General features: G+C 37.4%; 1 protein-coding gene across 2 annotated transcripts in view; it reads right to left on the bottom strand.

Moving 5' to 3' along the window:
* The window catches only part of LOC131072029 (FKBP12-interacting protein of 37 kDa), a 132,367-nt gene that overhangs the window by 38,931 nt on the left and 72,798 nt on the right, over positions 1-20,638 (bottom strand). The window lies entirely within an intron of this gene.

Here is a 20,638-nt window from a genome sequence, read left to right as displayed (position 1 = left end):
GGGTGGAAATTCCATGGTTAAGCAAGCTTGAATTGGGGTAGTATTGGGAGGGATGACCTCCCGAAAAATCCCAATGCTTCACCCCTATGAGCAGTGCTAAGTGTACAACTCATGCTCATGCGAGATGAGTTTTTGTGAACCACTACTCGAGATATGGATCAATGAGATTGACTCAAAAACTACATTAATAATAATTTAGCTTATTTGCACCAAGATATTCAAAAACAAGAAGTTCTATAGTGAATGGTTCATACAGCACAACACTCGCTTAAGGTTTTGAAAATGGAGCAGCAACCTAAGTGAGCTTGATCTGGGTGGAAATTCCATGGTTAAGTAAGCTTGATTTGAGGTAGTATTGGGAGGGGTGACATACCAAAAAATCCCATTGCTTCACCCCTACAAGCAACACCTGAATGCCACGAGTGCTAAGTGTACTACTCATGCTCATGTGAGATGAGTTTGGGAGAAACACTACTCAAGAGATGTGGATCAATGAGATTGACTTAAAAGCTACATAGTTGTATTTTGATGAAACATCACATAATTTAACTTATTTGCACCAAGATATTCAAAAAACATGATCCAAATTTGTTAATGGTTGAAGAACTACAACAAATAATGGTTGAAACTTGAAAGTATGACTTCTTCAAACATAACAACCAGGTTGAATGAACAAAAATCATATTGAATCTACATTAAACATGACACAAGCCACTAGTAAAGTAAAAACTTGTAACACAAACTCTTCTAGAATCAAGAATCATCAATGGATGACTAAGATAAGGATCGTAGTAGGCATCATGGTAATACATAAGCCTTGTAATGAAGTTCGCAAACCTACAGATGACAAAAATTGCTATTCAGATTAATTTTGGTGTTTAAAGTTAAACCACTTTTAGTGTTCAAAACAATTCTTCTTGTGAGGAGGTGGTACTTTAGAGCTGTGGGAGGATGATGAACAGCCATCCTCTAATAGAGCTTTTGGAGCCTCACTATCTCCTATCAATCAAAACTAATTAGGATTCTTTGCCATCTTGGCAGCAATTGTTTCTAGCTCTTCATGGTTGTTCTCATTTGTATGCCTTGTAATATTTGCATTCCTAGTTATTTGATTTGAACTCTAGTTTTTGTGTTTCCCTTCATACTTTTTTGTTGATTTGACTATGTAGCTTTGATCTCTACTAACAAGGAACGTGTAACTAAAAGTGAGTTGGTGAGGGAGAGTGGTTTGGTGTAGAGTGTTTGTGGTGTGCATGACCCATGAGGTGGTGAATCTGAAATGATGCGTAATTAATCCTCTATGAAGTGCTGGCCTTCCATCTGCTATCTCCCCTAGCCTTTCAATCATGCTATTTATTTTGCTCTGCCTCCTTTTTGGGTGTAAAAAGATGCATTGAAAAGAATTAATGGAAATTGCAGATGAAATCAATTGAACAAAATAAGAGAAAGGAAGAGTTCAAGAAAGGGAATGATGTTGTTCAATGAGAGACATCACTTTGAAAGACTCTTAGAGTAGACGATGCAATTATTGTGCCTGAAACTGATTGTTTTAAAGCTAGATATTGCAATGGAAGCATTAACAATATCTTCAAGGGTTAGGAACCCAGAAGCAAAGGAGAAGAACAAGGGAAGGCTACTTAAAGCCCAAAATACTGGTCATCAAGCCTAAGTCTCATATGGTTATGTAGTGAAAAGGGAAGAAGACGGTTAAAAAGTTTTGCTATTTTTATTTTTCCGTATCCAGACAAAACTCTTCTGCCTAGTAGATTTTCTGATGATTGGATTGTTTCTATATGGTGGAAGAAAATGGGTATGTCTCATTCTATAGAAAGGTGCAACCAAGGATTTTTATTGTGATCTTCAAAAAAATTAATATGCAAAGAAGGATTTTGAGAAAATCATTCTAGAATATGAGTAGATCAATTTTTAGAATGGCAACCTAGATTTCTGAGTTAGTTTTAAGTGATGTTCTGGTTTGCTATGTCCCAATTTGGGTAGACGTGAGAAATATTCCTCCACAACTGTGGGCCCTAATTCCCACACCCTCAAATTTCTTGGGAAGATCTTACAAATTGAGTGACAAGATCCACTATCCTCCATCTTAATGCCATTATCTCCGTGACCGATAACCCAGAAAAGCCTATTCCTAAATATCATATTTTCAATTTGACAATAGAATTATACAATGTGAAATTTGTCAATTAGGGGGTCTGAATGCTTGTTTTCTCTCTATAAGCTCATGTAAAAGCAATGATGCATCATCATTTGTTGAATACAATATCATTCTTACAAAACTGTCACATACAAACAAATGCTCGAAAAGTGAATGAAAATAAAGAAATTATTTAGAGAAATAAACGTGAAGGTTCCCTACTAGGAGGCTGCCAATTTCCCAATAATTAACACGCATCATTATTTATTACTAAGCCAGTAGCCTTAAATCAGTTCATTACGCTAGAGAACCATTAGTATTCATAATACAATCGATAGTTACTATATTTAAGCCTCAATCCTTACTTCTTCCTAATCAATGACCCTAACTAAGGATGGGGAATTACTTGTTAGGGCACTAGGAACCGCCTCCACAAATAGGCCCAAGGGTTTCAGGAACACTTGTTCATACCACCTCTTAAGGCTCACCTATTTTGGAATGAATTACTCCACCTTTCCCTCAACATATCCAACCTATCCCATGAGGGGCAATAGAGAATGCTTAAGAATTAGGCTATGATTATATTAATACCTTATGCATTATGAATATACATACATATATAGTTGAATACAACATAACCGGTATATAAATCTGACTCTTCTACTGCTAACTAATATAACTGCTACAGCATATGTATTAGACCCTATATTGGCCTTTAATTCTTAATAGAAATCAGATATAACATTCTGTAAATCAATATTAATTCAAGAGTAAGTTACAGCATACCCAAATGGCTGCCACACAATGCTTGCCAGAATATATCACTTGTTTCCTTGTTGAACACAGCTGATGTATATACACACTTATGATCTCTTCCCTGCTCCTCTCCTTGGAATGGGAGTCCCTTTATATCCCTTGGCTCCATTGAAAGAACATGCCTCTTCATTGTTAAGTGCCTTGTCCCACGGGATATGTTGCTTGATTTGTGGCTCTTTACCATTGTGGGAGTTTAGCTATGCTTAATCATTCCTTAATGCAACCGATAACAATTAAAGGTTCTCTTCTCTTGTAATTGAATGGTAATCCCAGCCTCAACAAATATTACTAACAGATATAATTGATCTAATCTCATTATCAACTGCGCATAGCCTTATTATCCATTTGACACTTGAAACTGATTAGGATGAATTAATCCATCAACTAGCATAAGTCCATTTCCGGCATTGTTACTTTGATAGTGATTTGTAGATGAAATTGTGAGGTCTTACTATGTAACATGATTTCACTTTGAGGAAAGATCGGGGGCATGACAGATATAGCTTAAACAAGGAAATGCAATTGGTATTCGTGAAAATGAGTTGTCTTAGGTATCCCAAGCCCTACTTATAATGCACAATAAGGTAGAAGTAGAACCAGCAAAGCAAGTTGAGCAATGCATAAAGTCTTTAATCTAAAAGGCAGAAAGCCTCAATAGATATACCTTATAAGAAAGATGGGTGTAATTCTTTAAACCCTTTATTCTATGAAGCTGCTAAGAAAAAAGAAATCAACTCACTTGGTCAGTTGGTTGAAGAAGAGAAAAATAGAAAACAAACAGAAATTAGAACATGTTGATAGTAACCCAAAACATCTCCATCTCCCAATACTTAATGAATTTCAACAGTGCGCGTTGGGATTTAAGAGGAATGGAGGTCCCTAATAGAAAACAAATCATAAGGACCTTTTGCAATTCTAAAAGTAATTTTAGGTTTCCATTTTTTGTTTCTACAATAAGTGAAAGTAATTGGTTTCAATCCAGATTGCAATCTCAAGCATGTTTTGAAAAAAAGAGAATGTTTCTTCACTAATCATGCAAAGGTTAAGAAAGAAACAGCCATTTTAATTTCTTCAAAACAGGAGGATTTGGTAAAAGGGACTGGAAACTCTCCATACAACAGAGTGACTTGGATGATAACTGAAGACTAGAAGTGTGTTTGGGCTGTGTTCTATATATGCCTCTCAACAATTATAGGGAGAGATGTGATCTGTGAAATTGGTTGGATGATGACCTTTCCAAAACCCTATCAATAAATAGGGATTGATTTTCATATGCACATACAGAAGACAGATTAGGGGGCAATAAGATAGGCTGAAAAGGAAATGAGCTGGTTTTTTGGTCCAAACTCAAAGGATGCACATTATGCTGATACCCTGTACAAAAAGACAGAAGAGAACAACAGTATTTAGTACACTTGGTGCAATAACCAGACTGTTGGCATTATGTGAACCGGTATGAGGACATAATGACATTGTATGTTGTCATTGATGTCAATATGCTGAAGAGGTAAGAACCGGCATATGAGAGAACCGGTATAACACTGTGAACCGGCATTTGTGCCAAAGTGAAGCGGTGTGCTTGTTCAAGGTGAACCGGCATATGGTTATGGGAACCGGCACATGGAAGCGTTGTATGACTACCAGTTGGTAGTCTCAACTTTAGGGTTTCCGGTTGAAGTGCTTCAAGCCTGTGTGGCTCAACCGGTGACTTTGTATGATGAGTTAGCATGATAACAAAGAACAGATAGTGTTGCCACGTAAGCCTTGTGTGCGTGAAGGATCTTGCATGAAGAAGATTGTTCCCATCTACCTCGGGAATGTGCGAAGTTTGTAAAACGGTGATAACGTGTGATGGGTTATCAGCCGCCATGAAATCAATGGAAAACGAAAGATGGAGATTAATGCAGTGTGCTCAACGGTCAGGATTGAACCGTTTGAATTCCTTAACCTAATAGATTTAGGGTTTAGGGTTTATGCTACCGACCTAACTGTTTTCCTATAAGGTCGATGTTGTGACTCTTTCTAGGGTTGTTGGCAAAAGTTGTGTGTGTGTATCCAAGAGAAGGGATACGTGATTCTTGCTAGACTAAAAGGAGAGAAGTGATACCTGCAGAGTGTAAGTGCAGAAGGTGAAGAGGAGCTTAAGCGAATCTGCATTGGCACTGAGTGTTGTTACCAGACCATTGTAATACCTGTTTGATCTCTAACCACCTCAATAGTTGGAAAATCCCTTAACAGGGTAGCCTTAACTGGCTTGCTGTAAATCCTTTAACAGGGTAATTCAAAGCTATTGAGTTGGAAATCCTTTAGCTATTGAGTTCTTGAAATCCTCTAACAAGGTAACCTTTAACAGGGTTTAACCCTTAACTGGGTATTGTAGCCATCCCTTAACCGGGTGATCTCTAACAGGATCAGTTCCTAGCAGAACCTATTGTAATGTCTCTAACCGGAAAAGGCTTCTAACAGAGCGGACTTCTAAAGAGTTCAAAAACAGCTTGTGGGTTTTCATCCCCGCCATGGTTTTTCCCAGTTGGGTTTCCACGTGAAAAATATGTGTGTCATGTGTGATGCTTTTATCTTGTGATGCTTTGCTATTGTCTGTCAAGCATAAGATGGTTCTGTGTTTTATGCCTGTCAATAAAACATGTTGAACTAGCTGTTATTATGATCTGATGATAGATTACCTGTTTATGCATAAGGGTGAAAAGGTAGTGTAAACTTGAGTTGAGTGAAAAGCTAAGTAAGTAACCGGTTAATGCTTGTCTCAGTCACTCTTAGCTTTACCGGTTGCACTCTGTTTCAAACCGGTGTCACTGTTTGTCAGTCATTTGAAGTGTCTATTGTCAGACCGGTTTAGGACTATGTTTTTGTCTGTACTGATTCACCCCCCCCTCTCAGTACCGGGTTAGTACTATCAGTTCATCATTGAGTTATCAATTGGTATCAACGCGTCCTCCAGGTCCTCTGTGTTATAGGCTTAACCGCTTGAGGTAAAGATCCCAGTCAAATGATGAAGAGGGAAGGTCCAAAGTTTAACAGAGAAAATTTCAATATATGGAAAGACAAAATGAAGATATTCATCAGAAGCATGGGTGCTCAACGCTGGAGCTATGTTGAGAATGCCTATGTTGCCCCTACCGGTACTCTCACCGATGACCAGAAGAGAGAGATGCAGGAGAATGGGCAAGTCATGGAAGCCCTAATTAGTAGTTTATCTGACATTGAGTTATCACAGACATGCAATAAAGAATTATATTCAAGGTTAGACTGGTTCTGATTGCATATATTCTTCTTTCTGGATTGTAGTTTAACTAATAATTTAATAACAATAGGGTAAAGGTAATTCCCTTTACCTTGTTTGATCATTACCCATTGATAATTCAGCAAAATGCCAAAAAACAATAATTGCCAAGCAAGAAAAATATTAAGGGGGGCCTCTATAAAATAAATGTTAATCTTTTGAAACATAAGGACTGTTTAAATGGAACACAAACCATCAGAAATATTAATAAGACCTTTATTTCCTCTAGCTCTGTCATTGAATTCTGGAATAAAATCACTGGGTGATGGAAAAATATTCTAAACACAGTTGGTGAAATGAAAGCCATGGATAGAAGGAATAATGAAATATTTTATTAAGTATGATTTAAACTGAACTGCTCCAAAGGGATCCAACCAATACAAACCTGCTGGAGAAATTGGTTGTTGTTAAGCATAATTGGGGAGGTCACCAAGACTGCTTAGCCCAAGAGGCCAAACTAATAACTAAGGCCAACTGTATTAATGGTGCCGTTAAAATGTTGGAAATGTTATCATTGATGTCAAGGGTATACACAGACATTTCGAAGTTCTAATTAATGTCAAATGACTGTTTAAGATATGATGATACAAAAAGTAAAAGAAACATGAATGCATTATTCAGGACTTGTACATTGATGTGATGAAAGTCTTTCAAGGTTACCTACAGGTGTGACTATTTGCAGATTGAAGATCTTGGTAAGATCATTAAATCAGATGCAAAGCATGTAATAAACTTTGTATTCAATCATTATATCATAAGTGGCAAGTGGCAATCATAATAAGATGTTTAAAGTATAGCAATCACTATACATGCATCAACGATTGGAGTAAGGCTCTTAGAAGAACAAGACAATGCAGCAGTTAGTTATTTAATCAGCCATGAGGATAGCTGTTGAACAGAAGTAAAAGTGGGAAGAGTCAGATAGGAAGAATCGGACTATTCATTTGAAACTGGAAATTCAGTGATTATAAAGGCAGCGCATGAAGTTAAGGTTGATCAACGTTGTGCTATGAGCAGTGATCATATAATGAAGACTTCAGTTCAAATACGTGAGACCATACTGCTATTTGTGGCACACAAGATAGGAATGATCACCAGGGTACCAAGCTGAGTTGAAAGGAAAACGGATGATTTAAAACAGTTTAAGCAAACGGAAGAAAAAGTCTAACTGAGTGGCTTGATGAGTACAAAAGAAAATGTAAAGAAGATCATGGAAGTTTGCTGCCTAGCCGGCAAGTAATTACTGTTTGTTGGTAAAAGTTCTTGTCTGAAAAATCAAGATATTAAGGCAGACTATAAGCACTGATTGAAGTCTTAGCAACAACAAATAATATAAAGAGATGGCATACATAAATGCAATGAGGTTGTTCTTTGTTCAATAAATGCACAAAAATTTAGAAGCAGTGATACAGATAAGCGGCGATTTGTTTAAATTAAAATATAGGGAGTGTTGCAAAGAATTCAAACAATGATTCAGACAAAGTCATAGTAAAAGGGAAGATCCACATCAACATCATTGTCTTTGGGCATATCGACTCTATGAAGTCGACTACCACCAGTCACCTTATCTACAAGCTTAGGAAAGTGAGAAGCATATTATTGAATATGTTGAAGAAGCTGCTAAAATGAACAAAAGATCATACAAGTATTTTGGGGTTCTTGGCAAGCTTAAGAAGGAACGTGGCATTACCATTGATATTTGGGTCTACAATGAATTAGGAGACTATCGTGAAATTCTACTTGTGTGACTTCATGAATAGCAATAAAGACTAAGTCAAAGGATGTAAAGATTCTGGTTAGTTCATGTTAATCAAAAGTCAAATCAGAAATGGAAGGGTGTGATTCCTTGAAAGAAACTGATCTGTATAAAGACAAAAGCAACGATTATACTACAAGTAATATGCAGTGTTTAATTAATGAATGGTAATACCATTAAGAGTCGGCAATTACAAAAATCAAAAGAAGAGATTGACCAAGAAGGGTGGAGTTATAAAGCTCGATCTAATAAACAGATGGCAGATCTAATATTAATGCAGCGACTTTATATTGGAAGAAAAGTACATTATAATCTAAAGACGTAACATGATCGACTTTATTAGGGAGCAGTTTTCTGTCGTAATTATAATGGTGCGATTTTAGAAAGGACCAAAGGATATTATGTTGATAACAGCGACTTAACAATATAAGCTTGGTAGACTAAGAGAGAAGAGGCAGCGATAGCAATTGTAAATAAAAGAAACTAAACAAAGTAATAGCGATACATGAGAACGATTTGTTAAGACTTAATAAAAATTAGACAATGGTGATCGTGATTATGAATAAAAGATTAGTAAGTCCAAAAGCTGTGATCTGCTAATGAAGGATAAATAATTTGTTTTGAGGATACAATTAGTTCTTAAAAGTTATGTTGTTTGGTAAAAGGCATATTCTTTGGGTGCAATAAAAAATATATATAATGTTCATTTTATTTGTGGAGAAGGTGTGCAAGAAAATTGTTTGGTGTGTATGATAAGAAGTATGTGGGGGAATAAGAGTTTCTCAGATTTACATATGCAGATCTGTTCATAAGAAGATAAAAGAAAGATCATGAAAGAAAGGTTAAAGGTAGATTTCTAAGAAGGATTCGTTACAGATTGGTTAAAAGGGTTCATGGTAGAATTGAAAGAAGACTGTATGCTGATATAAAAGAAAAGATCTAAATGCTGATATAGAAAAGCATGCAGCTGCAAATCGAAGGAAAGTATATGCAGCCTTAGAGGAGAAGAATAAAGAGAAGAACAAGGAATAAAAAAGTTATCCATCATCCATTGTCATAGCAGCATTGTCAAGGTGGAAAAACAGATTTATGTGAAGTGGGTTGGTGCTCACAAAATTCAGATTTGGTAGTTGGTGCTTCCAGTGGGTTGATGCTCACAAAATCCAGATTTGGGAGTTCATGCATCCAGTGGGTTGGTGCTCACAAACGTAGTAGGTTGGTTCCTACAAACATTGTAAAAGAAGAATTGTATAAAAGCATTTCTTGCCATGATTTTCTCCCGTGAGGGTTTCCACATATATATCTTGTGTTCTACTTGCATTAGTTAGATCACATATGAATGTTGGTATGCAATAAATATGTTAATGAGATAAGTTATATACTTGTGATTGAAGTTGAAAAAGCTTAAATTGGTAAAAATCCAATGTTATACTGATTCACACACCCCACCCCTCTCAGTATAACCGTCTGCTCTTCACAAAGGTACAAAAAAAATTCTTCATCCTTCTAAAAGCTAAGCATTCTAAGGAGTTGATGTACCCTACTGAATGTTAACATCCTACTTGATAACTATATTGAAATGAAAAATATTTCTATGCAATTTAATAAGGGTTTGTTCACATCTGATTGTAACAAAATAAACAATATTTAAGCAAGAAAGCTGTATATGAACATTATCCCCAAAAAAATGAATAGAGATGCAAAGGTATTTTCATGGAAAGATTGTAATATTTTCAATCTTAAATCCATCTAGCAGAATCTTGCATGGAATAACAAGCCTCTTGCTTTAACTAAAGGTTATTCTGCTAGACTGTGGGTAACTAAAGGAATTAAAAAGTTTGAAGATATATAATGCCAATGAAGAATTGATCTCCTGAATAAGCTTAAAATGAAATACCCCATTTTAGATTCTGAGAAAGGACCTTCTCTCTGGAGTTTAGAACAATCAAGGATTTTTAAAGGTAAAACAATTTGCTTTTTTATACTGAGATGTTAGATAAAATATAGTAGAATGATGCAATCCCTCTCAATAAAGTGCATATAAGCAAGATCAATTCAATGCTTTCTGATGCCAAGAATGATGGAATCCCTAAACAATGCCTAATGTCTAAACTTATCTAATAAGGAACGGAATTCAATTTTCTAGCATAACTGGTCTCCCTGTCTTGAACCAAATAGCCCATTTTGGCAGCTTCTGCTATTAATATTAGATTGGCTTGATGTAGGTACTGTTTTGAAAGACTCTGGGATTGAGTCATATATGTGTCATCAAGTAAAATTGATGAATCTATTTTGCACTTGTTTTTTTAATTGCATGTATGCCAAGAATATATGGAATCTTTTATTACGGGATGAATCTAGGTGAAATAACAAATAAAAGATTACAGAGTATCAAATTTTATTTGGTTATATTAAAGGTTTCACTAAGGACTAAGTAATTGTGACTTATTTGATTCCCTGAGCTTTTATGAACCACACAGAGAGCTAGAACTAATAGGGTGACATAAAGTACCTTACAGACTCTTGCAGTGAGTTCACCTTCTAAGTGTTGTTTTGAAGGTGACAATGGTGATGAACATTTCCAACGAGGAATTTTAGAGACTCCTTGATCACGGTGCCATCATTATACACAAAAGTTGATCTAAGTTGCCAAATTGGAATCGGAATTGGAATCAGAATAAGAATCGTAGATACAGTATGTCAGTATGGCAATAGTTTTTAGGGGCTTGGATACATTTTGGTATGTCCATACAAAAATCATAAATATATATTAAAAATTAAATATATTAGTTATAAATTAAATATATATACTAAGTTGCCAAATCGGGTACGGGAACAGGCACGGGTACGTGGATACGAAACGCTGGTACGGCAGAAAGTGTTCTGGGAGTTGGGTATGTTTTTGGTACGTTTATTGTATGTATGTATACATATGTAGCTAAAAAATTGAATTACGTTTAGAATGTCATATACCCATACATATGCTGAACAAAACCATTACAAATTTTGGATTTTGAAACATAGCATACTAATTTAAATTCAGTTTTAAATATCAAACTAGAATAACTAAACATTTCAGAAAAATTTCAGCATCTAAAAACGTGAACCCTGGATGTACCCACCAGAGATTCGTTTCAGAATCCACTTCTGGTACATTTCACATCCAAAAAACCCCATGATTCAGCAACTTAGTATATATATTAAAAATAAAAATATTATTAAATATATATATTGTAAGAACGCCCCCTGTTCTAGACCAATTTTTTTACCATTTCAATTTAGAGGAATTTTATCAAACAGTTTGCTTGCAAACATTTTTTCTCTAAGTTTCAATCTACTGCTGTTTAAGATAGTTTTCTCATCTCTGTCTGAACTTCATATAGCATTAAAGAGAATGTAGTTACAAATATTTGCAGGCATCTTGAGGAAACACACCAAAGTATTCACAATGACTTAGCCCAACTCATAAGTATTTATGTCAAACACTTGGAGCACATTACAAATAAATTCAAGCTTCAGATTGTAATAGCTATGAATAACATAATATAAACCATAAATCATTACGATTTCCAGTTTTCTCATGAATTATTTAATTGCAGATACACAAAAAATTGTATGAATAAACCACAGCTTCATTTACATCACCAAACTAGAGCCAACATTGAAAAAACCTGATTTATTGCAGAGTTTCAAAGTCCAAGGGAAACTGCGTATTTGTTGATGCTTATGCCCAGTAATCCCTTACAATTCACACGTCCAACACAGGTGAAATGCAGCTTCAACACAGCCACAACTCTTGGCATTCATTCGTCTCAGCTTTGGAAACCAGGGCAGCCATCTACACTCTTGGTGTCTTACTGTTTAATACCTCTACCGCACTCTTAAGTTGACACAGAAAACACGTGGTTATATTTCTTGCTCAGCACAGCTAAAAATCATAACTCTTACGGCCTGTATGATTTGCTTAAACCCACACAGTATTTGGGCTGGCTGTAGTGGCTAGTTCTTCTCACAAACCTGCACTCATAATACAACTGTGAATTCAATCTGGGTTCCTACAACCTTGGACTGATATAGTGTGATAATGCAACTGTGACTCCTCTGTTATTTTACAATCACTAAATGCTGATAATAAAATTGGTCTTCCAATCATGAACAAGACCTGCGATTAACCCTTGCTGGCTCACTGTCAACTGCTAATGGCAATGCCCATATTATCAATCAATATCCAATTTATTTATTAATCTCTCAAGCCCAGTCTTTCACAGGTGTGATAGATGACACAAAATGAGGGATTTTGTCCTCAAATTGCCAGGAAAATCTCCAGAACTTACTCCAGAAAAAAACACACATTCCAAGCTAGCACAATTTCCAAGAAGACATTAATGCTCTACAAACTCCCTTTTATAACTTCACTTGGGCACATTTTCCAATTCACCACGAATGTGGGACAAAAGAATGTTAGATAAAAATAACATTAACTCCTTATGTCTCCCCATTTAAAGGGGACTTTTAATATTTTCTTTTCCAACATTAGTCCCAGCATTAATTAAACATTAAAGTTAAATATTTAAATTTAACTTTTAAGAGTTTTTAATTAAATTGCCAAAATTAATTAATGGCTCATTAAATTTGCAAACCTGATGACAAATATATCACACCATAAATACTGGCATTATAAAATGCATCAAATATTTCCTGCCACTAAGCCACAACTGGCTTACTATAAATAGTAAGTATCTAGAAACCCTGTCAGAACTCCTCCGATTGGCCTGAAACTGAAATCACCCAGGCCAAATCCCTCATTGATCCCTGTAAAGTCCTACTTATCCCTCAAGACCAAGGCAAAATAGGCTAATGACACATCATCTGATGTCAGGCTAAAATGGGGACGTTACAGTCACCCCCCTTGAAATTGCTTGTCCTCAAGCAATCTCACTGCAACCCCATGATTACTAGACCGAATCACACTGAAGCTGAGTATAATCCTAGGGTCCTGTTGTGACGTATTCACACATCACCCCATTGCAAATGGGGACCCCCACTTTTTGCTTTCTGGGGTTAGCCCTTTTGGTTTTGTTGTTAATCGTTTTAGTGTCTTAGCCTTTGCATTGAAGGGATTGAGTCAGGTGGATCTCCTCAAGAGGTCAGGTCAATTGAGTGATTAGGGGTTATTTAGATCATTCCTAGGGTTTTTTTTGTGTACTATTCGGTCGCACTTCAAGTTGCTAAATCAAACCTTGGTTGAATGCATAATGTCCTCCTAGGTCCCATCCCTTACATCAAGGACAAAGCGAATTCGCCTTAAGGAGTCTGGAATGTCATCCTGATCCTCAAATGTCCTGAAATTTGGCTAAGTCTGGAATGTCATCCTGATCTTGAAATTTGACTAAGTCTGGAAAATTGAAGAATCCTCCAAAAACTAGATTTTGCATTATAACTCCTGGAGGTCTGAAACCACTCTCAAACATCCTGACAATATATATGGAATATAACTTAAAGTATAAGAATTCCATATATGAATCCTGACGGAGAGACTAACATGTCAATTTTCGCTCCCGACCCTTCCAAAGGGTCCAGAGCGAATTTCCTAATATCTCCCTTCCTGGTCTTAATTTGCCTCATAAACCTTATCCATATGGCGTGGTTGAGAGAGTATTGATGTGTGAAACAAAGTGAAGGATTTGAGCATAATTGCAAATTTCGCTCCTGACCCTTCCAAAGGATCCAAAGCGAAATCCTCCAAATGGCTTATTTCTTCACCAGGGACATTGAATGGTGGTCATGCATGGCAGAGAAAAGGATCAAGGATCAAGTCTAAAGCAAAGATGAGTGAAAAAGGATGAGAATTGAGCCTAATTGAGCAAATTCTCTCCTGACCCTTCCGAAGGGTCCAGAGCGAATTTCTTCATAAAACATTATATCTTGCTCAAACCTATGAACTAACTCATTCCCAAGCAATTTTGAAGGAAAAAGACTTGTTTTTGATGATTAAAGGATGAGAAATGGAGCTTTGTGAAGGAAGATCAAGCAAAATGTCAATTTCGCTCCTGACCCTTCCAAAGGGTCCAGAGCGAAATTCCTAGCAAGACTCTCTATTTTGCCTAATGCACTAAAAGGACCTTGTTTTAAGCTAAATAGATGGCGAATTGACTTGATTATGGTAACAGGAGATTTGATAAGTCAAGTTTGAGGTGAGCTGAGAGGAATAGAAGTGTGAATTGAGCCTAAAGACAAATTTCGCTCCTGACCCTTCCAAAGGGTCCAGAGCGAAATTTCTTAAACACCTATTTTCTCCTTGTTTGAGGTCAAAATCTTAGTTCCTAAGGCATGGTTGAGAGAAGATGGATATATACTTGCCTAAAGAAGTGAATGGAAGTAAAGGCAATGATGGATTTGAGGGTAAAAGACAAAATTCGCTCTTGACCCTTCCAAAGAGTCCAGAGCAAAATTTTATAGAATCCTCCCTTTGCTTCAAATTTGAACTAATTTTGTGCCTTGAAGCCTTAGCTAGGATGTCATCATGCCTTGGAAGCAATTGAGGGGTGAAAAGGTGGAGGATTCGGGCCTAAAATGCAAATTTCGCTCTGACCCTTCCAAAGGGTCCAGAGCGAAATCCTTAAGATAGCCTAATTTCTTGCCAAAAACGTTGAAATGGACATCACTTTGAAGGTGGATGGGCTTGATAATATGGTGGGAGGACCCAAAGGCCTAGCCTAGGATGAAAGTTCAAAGAATTGATGAAAGGTTGAGTGCAAATACAAATTTTGCTCCTGACCCTTCCAAAGGGTCCAAAGCGAAATTCCTAAAACCTCTATTTTGCTCCATGTTTGAAACCAAGGTTTTTGTTCCTATGGCGTAGTTGAGGGAAGATTGATGTATTCTTGCCTTGAGAACAGATTTGAGGCAAAGCGATGATGAAATTTGGGCTAAAATGCAAATTTCTCTCCTCACCCTTCCAGAGGGTCCAGAGCAAAATTCCTAGGAGGTCTAATGTTTTGCCTAGGTCCTTGAGCAAAACCTATTCCTAAGCAATTTTGAAGGCAAGTGACTTGATCTTGGTAAGGTAATGTTGAAAATGAGGTCTAATTGAGCAACTTTGTCAGTTTTCACTCCTGACCCTTCCAGAGGGTCCAGAGCGAATCTCATTATAGGTCGTGTCCCTAGAGAGGATCCAGAGCGCATTTTCTTATAGGTCCTATCCTTGGAGAGGGTCCAAAGCGAGTTGATCTTAATGATTTCTTGTTGATGATTTAAGATAAGAAATGCTATGTTAGAATGAATATGTCATGTATTCTTAATCATCATTTGTTTGTTTTGCAAATCAACAAGACCGGGCTGGAAGGAAGAACAGACAAGGAGGACCTATTCAAGTTTCATCATCACTAAGGATGCCTTGGATGCATGATAAGGTACTCAAGGTGCTACTAAATTGAAGGACTTCGAATGATCAACAATTGCAAGCAATGTGTTAGAACTATCCTCAAAGAGATCACAGGATGACAGAGAAGAAGGATCTTGTAAACATTTCAAGGCAAGATGGGCTAATAGAGGAGTGACTTGACCGTGAAGAGGCCTCATCAAACACAGGAGGGTCAAGGAGAGGTACGTCATCCATCAAGTACATCAAGGATAGAAGAAGATCAACCAAAGCTAGTGCAAGGGTACGTTGAAGAAGTGGATAGTTTCAAAAGAGTTAATCAAAGTTAGCTTCTTAGCATCACCAAATTGAGTATCAAAAGAGATACGAGCAAGTACCAGACAAGGTGGCATCCCAATCATTGTTCCTCCAGTCAGACAGCTCCACATCAGCATGTCCAGATTCAATGTACCTGACTCACCAGTGATGGCACAAACTTCGAGGCACCTACCCCTGACATCTATTGGTTCGCAAATATTGAATGTAATTATTTCATTGGCTAAAGGAGTTTGTTATAACAAACCCTAATTAGGGTTTTCATCTTGTAATCCTAGCCATTGATTGTAAATCAATCAGAGCCATTGAAATGTAAGGAGCTCTCTATATAAAGCTTTGGCTCTTCATTTGTAAAGGTAAATAGTTAGCTAATAGATAATAGTTGGTTAATAGCTAAGAGTTAATAGCTAGAATAGTGAATAGAATAGCAACTAAAGTAGATTAGGAGGAAAAGGCAAGAAATTGTTGCCTAAATTGTAAAGGAACTCCATTTTCAGTGAAGTTATGGTGAAGTGTGTCGTTTCTTTGCAATATGCATGGTCTCTTGTTGAATCTTCGTTTTAGATGATAGATAATTAGATTGAATGAAAGAAGTTATTGAATGCACTCGTGTGGAATCCGCCTAGTCCAAACCACTAGCATCTTACTGATTGTAAGGGCGCCCTGCGTGGTCAACTAGCATCGAATGAGCTTAATCTCAAGTCGTTACACGTCTATTGTTCATGCATTAACTTGAATGATGATCAGTGTTTGACAGTGATGATTTGAACATCTTCAGAACTACCCATCTTCAGAACTACCCTAGAAGATCGCAATGAGTTGGTGTCGGATTGTTCAACCTGATGGTGAAACCTAGCCCAGTAGGACTCCACCTAGTTGTTCATCTATCTTCTAACATTTTAGATCTTAGATTAGACTCTCTAAACCCTTGTACCTTTTGCTATTTCTTTATTCTTCCCGGTGAGTAGATAGGACTTGAGTTCCAGCAGATTAAACGCTCAGGCAGTCAAACGTAAGTCCCCTTGTGAATCCAGCATAATCACATCACACCAACATAGCTTATCCACACGTAGAGACCCTGCATATAAGAACCATGGAGTCTTCCCGAATGATCCTTAGGCGAAATCTTCAGCATTCGAGGAAACTTTGTTCAAGAGAGGATAAGATAACTTGGTATTTTATTATGTGTTCGCATGTGCATAAAAAACGCATCAATAGGTCCCAAATCAATCCAGTAGATACGTAGCAACATCTACTCCAAACTCTACCCTGCTGATCACTTGTACCAATGACGTCCCTCGAACCTCCACCAAAGAAAGTAATCAGGAACTGAATAAACTGAAACATCTCTCCAGAATACAGCTCTTTGAAGGTATCAAACTGAAAAAACATGGGAGTGATTTCTGGCATGTAAACATAGTTTGTCACAATCCTCTCAATTGTTGAGCTGCTAACAATAGTTTTTGCAAGGTCCTGAATCAAACTCTATGCAGAACCACCATGCTGATACTGCACCATTCTGACCATGATTGATAAATCATCATACGCAAACTGCATTCTCAACCCCTGAAGAAGATTAATCACCGTCAAAATTCTGCTGAGTGCCCACCAAGGAACATCTCTATTGTCGCCCACTAACATCATGCCACTGACACCTAATCTTCGTCTGCCAATGGGAGGATCTCAAGTACACCAATATTCCGAACTCATTACTCTCAACCCTTTTTTGTCTTGCAACATATGCACTAACAATATGAAGTATCTAAAGTTACTTAACCCCTCCCATGTGGAAATGGGGGATAACAGTACTATACCCCAAGATTCTCGTACAACTATCTGCACAAATGTCTAGGAGTGCTCAAAACAGTAAGTATGTAAGACTAAGACTACAAATTGCAACATCAAATCGACAAGAAACCAAATCCTAGTCAAAATCTCCCTCCAATCCACTTGCAACAGCTGTAATGGTCTCCTATATATACTGAAATAGGGGGTAACAGCAATAATGCTACTACACTTTGAGTCCCTATCACAAGGAATAAATCCACCACACTGACGTTGCACTACTCTGTCACCCTCTACAATCCAATCAAACCAATTCTCAAACACCTGATTCTGTAGGCGACTAGCTGGTGAAACAAAGTGAGAGACTTGCTAAACTTGGTCTCATCACTTGTCATCGGAAACATGGCATACCAGGGCGGACCCAAAAGCTCTATACTCAATCCACCTTTCTGTGCCATCAATGACAGTCAAATCTTGCATATGTGAGCTAAAGGTAAACTGATGAGCACACCTCAATATGCAGTCAAGGTGAAACACTCCAGACTGCACCAATGGAATATCAGAGTGGTCATGTGAATTCCACTCCGTGCTGGCAACTACCGAAGATGACTCACAACTCAACGCAGGAAGAACAACTGCATCAACATTACCATCATGAGTACCATCCATCGCCCGAACAGTGGCTGGAATAGTACTAAGGTCCAATGTGCAAAACTCAGAAGGTATCATGTCCTCCTGACCAAACTACCCAATGATAATCTCAACAGTACCCATGTGAAACCCCGTACCCAATTCTACGTTGATGCTCAAACCTATAACCAAATCCGATGTGTCTAAGTCATCAATAATCCAATCCACCCGAAGAGGTCTCCTGTAGATATGAATGATGCCCATCATAGGTGCATAAAAACAAATACCAACCCCTGTCAAACTGCTGGTATAGACCAGAACAGCACCATGTAACTGGTAAACCAAATCCAAGATGGAGAAAAAAGTATCCCTACCACCCAAGGAGGGTAAGAACTCATCATTTCCCCAACCTCTCACTCCAAAGTGACAATCCCAATCTTTCCCATCCATATCCACAATCACTGCCGTCAAAGTGCAACCTGTTATAATTCTGATCAGCATCATAGGACAGCCATCAATCAAAGAAATAGGAGGTAAAACCCATAAGGAAGGTGCCGGAATACTATAGCCAAGATGTTCCTCTGCAAACTATAAATTGAGATCAATCAGACGAGTGCTGAAATCTTTGTGTCATCTCATACTTGAGTATTTCATCAATCCCCTCAATGATCTGTTTGATCTCTAAGGTTCTTACATCATGCTCATGGATCACCGATGGACCAGCAATGGTTTTCTCCGCTTTGTGTAAGGAAGTGTGGACCATGCTCAACTGTAAGAAGAGATCATCAATTTCTTCCTCTTTCCTTCTCAAGGCATCTGAATAGATCTCAAATAGGTTAAGAAGGTGATCCCGATCTGAAAGAAGGTGCAAATAGTTTGTCTTCATTGTTCCCATCCCTTCTTTGATCTTTTGCAAACTAACAAAAGAAGATTCTGCTTCAACTCCCCTTTGTCTTCTCTCTAACTGAATCATCCAAAGGTAATTTTCAACCAGCTTATGCATTTCATCATGATGAGATAAAGCTACCACTATGCCATCCTCATTCACCTTCAACTGATTCCACAAATTGTGCGGACTGTGAGAAGCATCTGACTGTGACGGAAATTCTTCTTCTACAAGGTCGCAAATGCACACATTATGCTCTGAATAAGATCAGCACTAATTCCACCATTAGAAATTTCCTCAATGCCTAAATTAAGAGTCTCCATACAAGGGGGTTTGGTTTTCTCCAACCACTCAACATCCAGCTTAGCTAACTCACTGGAAGATAGCATGCACTCTTCATTAAGGTCTACTGGAGCAATATTGTGAACATAAGTAAATTCATTAATGAATTTTTCCTCTTCTCTTGTTTTATCAATAAATATTTGCACATCACCAATGAAGAGTTTTAATTTTCCTCCTCCTATAGTGAATGACTCCACAATTTCTCCCTTATCTAAATGAATGTCATTATCCATTTCACTTTCCTCAGGCAAAGTAATAGGTGTAATCATGGTTGTAACTTCCTTATCGACATCTAGATCGTTTATCACCTGAAGAGAAGGTGAAACCTGTAAGCCCAAAGAGAACAATTCTTCAGTAGTAAGTTGTTCCCTAAACTTATCAATCTTCAACTCAATCAAACTTCTTGAGAGATCATAGGCAGTAGTTGAAACATGCAGCTCTCTTCTCCAAATGTCTAATAAATCAGACCGCAACTGCTTACAAACATCATCTTTTTCATCAAGGATCATGGACAAGATGTCGAACATATTGTCTTCACCTTGTCTAAATGGTGTTTCCTGATTACAGCAATGAAACAATGAAACAATGAAACATTTGAAGAATCAACTTCTCACATTGAAAGTCCAACATAAGGACAAACAATCTAGTCCTTGCCATAACTTCTAAAATTTTTACCCTCTTACCAAACGTAGGGGCCCTGACATCATGCAACCCATGTAAAGTCTCCACAATCAGTTGTAGAACCTCCTTCAATAAGTCATCATTATAAGAAACTTTAAGAGCTATAATCCTCATAACCTCACCGATGCAAGTGATAACTGCTAGTCTTATCTCCTCATCTTGATGTCTCATCAATTCTGGCTTGACCAATGAATGCGCCAATAGAGTCATAGCTGTAGCCATTGTTTGTGAAGGTGACTCACTGACCTTGCAGAGGCAACTTTCAGCTTCCTCAAAAATGTTGAGAAGAGATGCTTTAGCCCGAGGTAAGAAATTGAATTTTTCACCTACAAACTTAAATCCCTCCTGCAGAACTTTGGTAGCCTCCCGTTCTTTGTTCCATTTGTCCAATTTTTCAAAAATTAAAATTTGATGTTGCTTTATTGATTCCAGTTGTTCCCACAAAACTTCCATTTATTTGCTAAAGTAACCACTAAAGTTCTGATCTGCAATTGAATAGCGGAAACAAAACCAATCTACCCAACAGTCTGGCAGAATTCTTAGCTCTGATACCATTGTAAGAACACCCCCTGTTCTAGACCAACTTTTTGACC

The sequence above is a fragment of the Cryptomeria japonica genome, chromosome 9 (genome assembly GCF_030272615.1).
Source record: "Cryptomeria japonica chromosome 9, Sugi_1.0, whole genome shotgun sequence".
Lineage (NCBI taxonomy): Eukaryota > Viridiplantae > Streptophyta > Pinopsida > Cupressales > Cupressaceae > Cryptomeria > Cryptomeria japonica.
Note: the sequence above shows the minus strand (reverse complement) of the source record. Positions and strands in the feature narration are given on the sequence as shown.